General features: G+C 34.2%; 1 pseudogene; it reads right to left on the bottom strand.

Annotated features, from left to right (window-relative positions):
• The window catches only part of LOC101506831 (receptor-like protein 54), a 26,504-nt pseudogene that overhangs the window by 11,379 nt on the left and 4,997 nt on the right, over window positions 1-10,128 (bottom strand).

The raw sequence follows: 10,128 nt of genomic DNA on the forward strand, positions 1-10,128 counted from the left end.
ATTTTCGAAAACTGATTACAAAATCGATTGGCTAATCGATTTTTTCCATTTGGCCAAGTCCCTGACTTCTATCCAATCGATTGGGAAATCGATTTCCCTGATCGTTTTTCCAAAAATTTATGCATTAACTCAAGTCATATCTAATCAAGTCCCCAACCTAACACTTAGCAATTTCTAGGCGATTACCACGGCAATTGGGATCTCGATAACCATCATACTCACACACAATAATCAACACATAACACTTAGCAATTTCTACGCAAATACCACGATAAATCAAAGTTCAAATCACTCAATCATAAACTCAAATCAAATACGACTCGCGTGCCAAGCACCCTAATGCAATGCCTATATGCCAAAATGCATGGACTCGGAATTCCAAACCAAAACCCTCCTCGAAGGGCCGTAAATCATAATTGTACCGCCTATCGCAGGCCAAAGTACCAATTACCGAGGTGCCACCTATCACGGGTCAGCACGATTTACTAAAATGCGTAAATCATAAACGTACCACCTATCACGGGTCAGTACAGTTTACCGAGGTGTCACCTATCACGGGTCAACACGATTTACCAAAAATGTAAATCGTAAACGTACCACCTATCACGGGTCAGTACAGTTTACCGAGGTGTCACCTATCACGGGTCAACACGATTTACCAAAAATGTAAATCGTAAACGTACCACCTATCACGGGTCAGTACAGTTTACCGAGGTGTCACCTATCACGGGTCAACACGATTTACTAAAAGAAAAAGCGGGAATCGTAAACGTACCGCCTATCACAGACCAGTACTGTTTACCGAGGTGCCACCTATCACGGGTCAGCACAATTCACCAAAAACGTAAATCATAAACGTACCACCTATCACGGGTCAGTACAGTTACCATGGTGTCACCTATCACGGGTCAACACGATTTACTAAAAGAAAAAGCGGGAATCGTAAATGTACCACCTATCACGGGTCAGTACAGTTACCATGGTGTCACCTATCACGGGTCAACACGATTTACTAAAAGAAAAAGCGGGAATCGTAAACGTACCGCCTATCACAGACCAGTACTGTTTACCGAGGTGCCACCTATCACGGGTCAGCACAATCCACCAAAAATGTAAATCGTAAATGTACCACCTATCACGGGTCAGTACAGTTTACCAAGGTGTCACCTATCACGGGTCAACACAATTTACCAAAAACGTAAATCGTAAACGTACCACCTATCACGGGTCAGTACAGTTTACCAAGGTGTCACCTATCACGGGTCAACACAATTTACCAGAATGAAATGCATGAGCATACACATACTCCATCCACAACAATCGCTAAGCAAATGCAGATATTAAAAGATTCCCCATTTTTAATACCCATTTAACTTAAACGACTTTCAAAACAACATTAAATAAATAAGACATTAAGAGTCAAAAGGTAAAGCAGACACAGATAACTTCAAGCGATTCACACAGTCCATAGCAATGAAGGAATGGGTTGCCCCCGAATCAAAGAGTGCAGTTAGAGTGTTACCTGCAATCTCACAATCACGCTGAATCAGATTACCAGATGGATTTCCCTCTTCAGCATTCACACAATAAATGCGTCCTCTAGCAGTAGGACGGGTAGCCCTAGCTACATTCACCACTGGTTCCACCTTTGGAGCCGTGCACTCCCTTGCCATGTGCCCCGACTTCTGACAATTGTGACAGATGGGGATGTTAGTGGTACAAGCACTAGCATAGTGTCCTTCTTTCCCACATCGGAAACATCGAAGCACTTGCCCCATTTGCCTTCCGAAATTCTGGTTCCCTGGGCGACTCGGTCCACCGTTGTTATTCTGGGGGCGATTATAAGGTTTAGCCACTTGTTTTCCCCTATTCTGATAAGTCGCCCGACTAGGGCCTCCCGAATTAAAATTCCCAACTCGGCTAGCCCTCTTGTTCTTCATATCTTCCACTTCTCTACATTTCTCTACCAGCGCTTGGAAACGTTGAATTCCCAAAGGTAAGACGGAATCTTGAATCTCATACTTCAATCCGTCTTGGAAACGATGACACATGAACGGTTCATCAATTTCTTCACGGAAGAACCTGAAATGCCTCGATAGTGATTCAAATTTAGCAGCATACTCGCCCACAGTCAGGCTCCCCTGGTGAAGTTTCAGAAAGTCGTCACCCAACTTAGTCCTGGTACTCATCGGAAAGTATTTGTCTAAAAACTTTCTTTTGAACGATTCCCAGTTCACCTCCTCGTGGGCTGCTCCCATCAACAACCTTGCACTCCTCCACCAGTATTCAGCATCCCCTAGCAACATATACGTGGCATAGCTGACCTTCACTCCAGCCTGGCAGTTAATCATATCAAAGATTTTCTCCACTTCTTGGATCCATTGATCCGCCTTCTCTGAACCCTCATCCCCCTTGAACTTAGGAGGATTGTAACGACGGAAGTCTTCCAACCCTCTTGATTCTGCAGCACGGATCTCTCTTCCCCTCTTTTCAAGATCCCGTTGAGTCTTGGCAGCGGTCTGTGCAGCGACAGAAGCAGCCATGTTGTTCATAGCCTCCGCCATTTGGTCATTCCTAGCGTTGGCTCTCGGAGCGTCATTCCTTCTGGGCGGCATGGTTTCCTATAAGAACCATCATCAAGTAGAGTTTTAACACTACTTCAAAAAATTCTAAACTAACGTCCGTCTAACAACACACAATTAAATTGGACTTGACAACTCAAGTCACCTAAACCGACACATGATCAGATAATAACTCCTAACTTATAGGTCGACCTACAATCTATAACCAAGGTTCCACAGCTCCCAAAGAAAACTAAACCTATGCTCTGATACCACAATGTAACACCCCGTTTTTCAAAGCGAGGGTATATTTTTTTTTAAAAGTAATTAAAAACGAACAAGGAAATAAATCAGGAAATGCTTTTGGATAAATAATTGAGTCATTATAATTTACAAGCAGCGGAAAAGTTTCTCCAATTACAAATCCAAAACATTTCTACATAAACATCAAATGGTACATGGAACCCATTCAAAGATGATATAAAACTGATAATATTTGTATAAGTACAGTTTTCCAAAACTAAAATACTCCAAACCAAAAAGAAGGACCCCTAGTCCCTATACATCATCCTAATCTGATCATCCTACCAAAAACTATACACCCTGAGTAATCTCCACGCGCCCCGTGAGATCCTCCTAACACAACCGCAGTCAAGCATTCCCATCTCCATCCCTGTCCGTAGGGTACGAACCAGTAGGGCCGTCCTGACTCTCATCTGAGGGCAAAGCCCAGATTTCCACAATAGTGTAAAGGGTCACCAACCAGAAAATAACAGTTAACACATAGCAATTAAGTTTTTGAATGCTCAAAACAACTTTTTAACTAAGCATGCATCTTAACAGGATTTTCCATGTGCGAAAAGTTCATACAGTACATTGCCAATGAAAATGAAGGTAAAATGCAGTTCTCGATCTCCTAATTAACACATGATAAAACAAAACATGGATAGATTCATGAGCAATTAATCATACAACTAAAAATGAGGATTTTCACTGAGCCAATCGATTGGGCAATCGATTGGGGTGAAGATTTTTAATGAAAACAGAATCCTGGGCTGAATTCAATCGATTGGTAAATCGATTGATTGGTTCCTGAGCCCCTGGTTTCGAGCCAATCGATTTCCTAATCGATTTGGTGAGGGATTCTTAATGAAAACAGAATCCTGGGCTGAATTCAATCGATTGGTAAATCGATTGATTGGTTCCTGAGCCCCTGACTTAAGGCCTAATCGATTGGGCAATCGATTTCGAAAGGGATTTTAAAAAGGCTGATTTACAAAATCGATTGGCTAATCGATTTTGTGAATTGGCCAAGTCCCTGTTTACCCATCCAATCGATTGGGAAATCGATTTCCCTGATCAGTTTTCCAAAAATTCATGAATTAACCTAAGTCATTCCTAATCAAGTTCACCACTTAACACTTAGCAATTTCTACGCGATTACTACGACACACAAAGGTTCGATAACCATCATACTCACACACAATACACAACACATAGCACTTAACACCTTCATCTCAGTTATCACGATAAATCAAAATTCGAATCACTCAATCATAAACTCAAATCAAACATGACTCGCGTGCCAGGCACCCTAATGCAATGCGTATATGCCAAAATGCATGGACTCGGAATTCCAAACCAAAACCCTCCTCGAAGGGCCGTAAATCATAATTGTACCGCCTATCGCAGGCCAAAGTACCAATTACCGAGGTGCCACCTATCACGGGTCAGCACGATTTACTAAAATGCGTAAATCATAAACGTACCACCTATCACGGGTCAGTACAGTTTACCGAGGTGTCACCTATCACGGGTCAACACGATTTACTAAAAGAAAAAGCGGGAATCGTAAATGTACCACCTATCACGGGTCAGTACAGTTACCATGGTGTCACCTATCACGGGTCAACACGATTTACTAAAATATAAATCGCAAACGTACAACCTATCACGGGTCCGTACAGTTTACCAAGGTGCCACCTATCACGGGTCAGCACAATTCACCAAAAATATAAATCGTAAATGTACCACCTATCACGGGTCAGTACAGTTACCATGGTGTCACCTATCACGGGTCAACACGAATTACTAAATAGTAAATCGTAAACGTACAACCTATCACGGGTCAGTACAGTTTACCAAGGTGTCACCTATCACGGGTCGACACAATTTACCAAATGAAATGCATGAGCATACACAGACTCCATTCACAACAATCGTTAAGCAAATGCAGATATTAAAAGATTCCCCATTTTTAATACCCATTTAACTTAAACGACTTTCAAACAACATTAATTAAATAAGTCATTAAGAGATTCCCCGTTCTTAATACCGATTTATCTTAATGATTTTCAAAACAAAACGTTAAGCAAACAGTCATATTAAGAGATTCCCCATTCTTAATATACTTTTGACTTAAACGATTTTCTCGCAAAACATTCAGTAAACGAGTCATTAAGAGATTCCCCATTCTTAACACTCATTTACCGGAACGATTTTCAAAAACGATCGTTAAGTAACCGGGACATTAAGAGATTCCCCATTCTCAACGCCCAGTTAACTTAAACCTTTTCCTCAAATGCACATTAAGTAAACCGAGGTATTAAAAGATTCCCCATTTTTAATACTCGTTTAACTCTAATGGTTTTCAAATTCCACAGAAACAAATTCAAACATACTTTCACATTCAAACCATAATTCACAACAACCACACCAATTAACAAACATCAAGTACGAACACACCAAATACAACGAACACAAATCACGCAACATAACACCCAGATACATCAAATTTCATTTACCACGAAACATTCATCATTATAAACAAAACCTAACTCTAAGGTTTTTACCCATAACGCACTAGTTTCGTTATTTTCCCAAATCGATACATTAAACCCTAACAAATTCCTTCCCACACAACCACAGATAAGTCCCTAATGCAACTAGAAGTTGGAAGGAGCCCTTACCTCAACGTTAGCTTTAACGTGCGTTTCCGGTACCGCGAGTAATTCCGGTAAAATCTCCGCTCGCAACGCCGCTTCCAAAATAGTTCACTAGCACCGTAGCATGGTGGTGAGCAACTTTCCCTTCTATCTCTTTAAGAAATGAAGCTTGGATCTAGAAGAAACGGAGGGGTTTGTGTTTGGATCTCAAAAACCGTTTTTCTTCGTTTACGAATCAAAGAGGAAGAGTGGAGTTGCAAAAACCTTGATCTAACTCTCACCCAACCTTGGGTTACTAGTTTTGAAGGAAAGAAAGCGTCGAAAACGAAAAATGGAGGAGGGGGATTTCTTGGGCGTGGAGTGTCCGAGGAAGAAGATGGAAATTTTTATGAATTTCCTTCCTTTCTTTTTCTTTCCTTTGTTTTTCCTTTCTTCCTTTTTCCTTCTTTCCTTTATATACTCTTTTCTTTTCCTTTTCCTTCCTTCTAGTTTTCCTTTCTTTTTCCCTCCAAACAAACACACATATATGTAATAAACATAACTTAACAAATATCTCAAAATATCTAGATATTTGTTAAATTACCATTTCACCCTAAACGCAATAATTTCTCCGTAAAGGATTCACCGCAGTTAATTTCAATTTATTTATCGACGAGAAATTTTAATCGGCATTAAAATATCTTTTTGATTATATAACTTCAAAATATCATTAACTTTGGCTAAAAAGCCTCCGAGCCAAAATTCAAAATACACCAAAAATATATAAATGGTACTTTAAAATTATGGGTCTTACAATTTTCGTATTTATGTTGAAATTTAAAGGCCGAAAAATATCTATTCAAATAGAACTATTTTAGATTAGTGGTTAATTCAATGAATGTATAACATAAGACTACATATATAGCATAATTTTTAATTGTTAGTTATTTTACCAAAACAAATAACCATAAAAAATTAATGATAATAAAAATATTTTTCTAATAGTCTTTTATAAATATTTTCTAATATAATGAATCTTGTATATAATGTTTTTTTGGACTATACAAAATATATGAATTGGTTTGGGCAGAACATCAAATTATTTATTTTACATTTAGGTGAACTTGATTAATTAAAATTTTATGTATGTTTTCAATGTAATGTATTTATTTTTTTAATTGAATGTATTTTGTTTGATTTTATTAATATAATTTAGTTTTTTATTATTATTTTTACTATATGTTATTTATTAGATCCAAAATATGAGGAAAAAATAGGAGGGAGTTGTTAACAAAATATAATAAGTTGCTAATCTATCTACAATACAAAATAGGAGGGAGTTGCTAAAATAATTTGTTTTGACGCATCTAATCAACTACATTAACTTTGATGTATTTTTTTCCCATTAAATGTATTTTATTTGAATTTATTAATATAATTTGATTTTTTTAATTATTTTTTTATTCAATTAACAATTAATCATTTGTTATAAAAATTAAAAATAAATAACATGTACATATGCGACATGTTATAGGAGGAAAAATATATTTCACGTGATCGCATCTCCATCTTGTAATCTCTTGAAGAGTAAAAGAAATACATTTTGATATATAAATTTCAATATAGAATATAGAGAAGAATTTTAAATAAAATGATGATATAAAAAAATTATCCATTTTTTAAAATGTAGACTATTGTGGATTTTAGTCTTTTTTTTAATAATAAAATATTAAAGTATCAACATTTTTTAAAAGTCAACATGTTCACTTAAAAAAAATTAACTTCATATTAACGAATAAAATTATCTTAAATTATAGAAATTATTTAATTTCTGTATAAAAAACTTTGCCAGTCATGCCGTGGAAAAGAAGTTGCAAATCATAAACGAGTGGCTTCAACAATACAGAAACCGATTATCGGTAGAAAAAGTCACATGATCCAAAAGAGGCAAACAAAATTAATTTCAAGTGAAGTACAAGTTCAACTATATTCTTATAAAATTATCAAATTTATAAGACTACATAATTAGAAATAAAAAATAGTTTTTTATACTTTTTTTAAACTATGTTTATATAATTTATTTTTCTTGAAATTTATACTATACTAACGTTCGTTTTTTTAAAGAGAAATCTAATTCATTTCATTAAAAATTAAAAGTGTAATTCTAATTCCCTATTTTTTCACATTTACAAAAATATTTTATCTATTTTAAAATCAAATTTTTTTATCTTTCTTTTAATCTCTTTTTACATTTGTTGTAGTTTTGGTATCAAACTAAAATTTTAACCTATAAAATAATATTTTTAGTTTAAAAAAGGGTGATTTGTAGACCCAATTATAAATAATAAAAGAAAATATAACTTTTAGGGCAAAAAAAAACCATATTTTTCATACTAAAAGTCGCTATGTTTAAAATAGAAAGACTAGTTTTTCGCTTAAAGATATGAGAACAAAACTATAAAAATGGAGGGATCAAATAATTCTATTTTGAAATAGAAAGATTATTTTCGTACCTATGTTAAAATAGCATGATCTAAAAGTGAAATTAGGTCAAAATCAAAGGATCAACATATATTGAATATTGAAATAAAGATGACAATTGGCATTGAAAATGACAACCTTTGCAAGACAATGAACATCTATATTAGTATGTAACTCCGCATGAAATTTGTTACAAATAACACCAAGAAGGGACCTACATTTAGCAAGAATAGCACCTAGCTGCGTTATACCATGAGAGTTGCAATTAAAGGCATCATACAATTCTTTGAGTCTATAGAAAATACAATGTTAGTGAAATTCAACTCTACTATCTATTCCACATCAATAAGGAGTATCATAACTTCACCTACATTGTCATCGTTGTTTTAATCATTTAAATTTTAGTAAAAATATACAATAAAAATAAAATAGGAAAGAAAACATAAATTTTCAATAATGTAGCACCATATATCACTTTCAACTGTTGTCTTGTGTAATATTATGATACTTAAGTTTATCAAATTAAAAACACATTTTTAAATGTCTCTTTTGTTATTATCTTTATAGACCAAAGTGACTAGCAAACAATGAGGATAAATTTATTAACTAAAGATACATTTAAAAATACATTTTAAAGACGCATTTAATTTTGTTTTCGTAATTTTAATACATTTAAAAAATTTATTATAATAACATTCATACATTAAAAAAAAAAAATCAAAACATAATTGATGCACAATTTCTAACATATATCTTTCTCATTATCATATAATTTATTTTTTGATGTATTAAATACTAAAAATATTAATCTTTCGAAACTAAACTAAATGCAGATGATTACCCACACTATCTTCTAAATACTAAAAAGACTTGTAAAACAAATGATAGACTCCTACTCGAAGACTTTGGATCCTAATAGTCAAAATGGAAACACTTTATTAATTTTCTTCGTTGACTTGGAAGTCATTCTCTACATTGACTTGGCAGTTATTAATTGACTTGGAAGTCCAAAAACTAACATATTCATTAATTGACTAGGAAATCATTGTCTACATTGACGGGGTACGTAGTGGTTATTTATTTTGATTTGTTTGATTTTTCATCTCAAAATATCTTCTACTTGAAGTTATAAGATAAGATACATGCATAGATTGATTTACATAGAGACACAAATAAAAGTTGAACTTTTTAATAAATTATAAAAATCAAAATAATTACATTTTTTTTAATTGATTAGAGAGAATAGTTTACGACCATATTTTTTTTAGAAATTATCTATTTAAATTTTTTTCTCTTTATTTTTTATAAATAATTTATTATTAATAAATTTATTTATTTTTCCATATTTTGTTAGTAATTTCATCGTTCGAACGTGACATTATTTGACTTTTTTATCCTGTTGTGATGTTCGTTTGATTCAAATTGATATATTAGTTTTGATATATCAAAAATTTAATTAATGATTTTGATATCTTCAAAGTTCCATATTTAGATATATAAATATTCAAAACACTTTAATTTTATTATATTTGCAGATATTTTTTGATTTTATGCTATTAAAACTAATTCTACTAGTGTTTTTTGTACTAATAAGTAAAATTAGGGGTTGGATAAACTATCATCAATACTTAGGTCTGTGGACCTAATTTCAGGGCCACCTTTGAATGGGTTGTTGGTCCTGATAATATAAACCATGGTTTCTAGAGTTTTGTACCAGGCACTCCCCCAATTTGACCTGCCACCCCCCCAGTTATGATTAAAAGACAATTTTACCCTCTATTACATATATAAAAACCAAAATAAAATTTTACCCACACTTTTCACCAAATCATTCGAAAATTTCAAATATTCGATCCAGATTCAACCCAACCTTCGAATATCTCAAAGATTCGAAACGCAAAAGTAAGTTTCCTTTCGAAAATTTGCAATTTTTGAAACTTTCGAAATGCATTTGTAAGATTCGAAACAGAAGAAAGTTTCGAAAGTTTCCTTGAATTTGAAACCTTCGAAATGCATTCCTCGAACATTTTGAAATCTTCGAAACAAGAAACTTTCGAAAGTTTCTTGAATTTGAAATCTTCGAAATGCAAGGCCAGGGAAACTTTCGAAATGTTCTGGGAAAGTTTCGAAACCTAATTTCGAAAGTTTGGATCTGGGAAAGT

The sequence above is a fragment of the Cicer arietinum genome, chromosome 5 (assembly GCF_000331145.2).
Source record: "Cicer arietinum cultivar CDC Frontier isolate Library 1 chromosome 5, Cicar.CDCFrontier_v2.0, whole genome shotgun sequence".
Lineage (NCBI taxonomy): Eukaryota > Viridiplantae > Streptophyta > Magnoliopsida > Fabales > Fabaceae > Cicer > Cicer arietinum.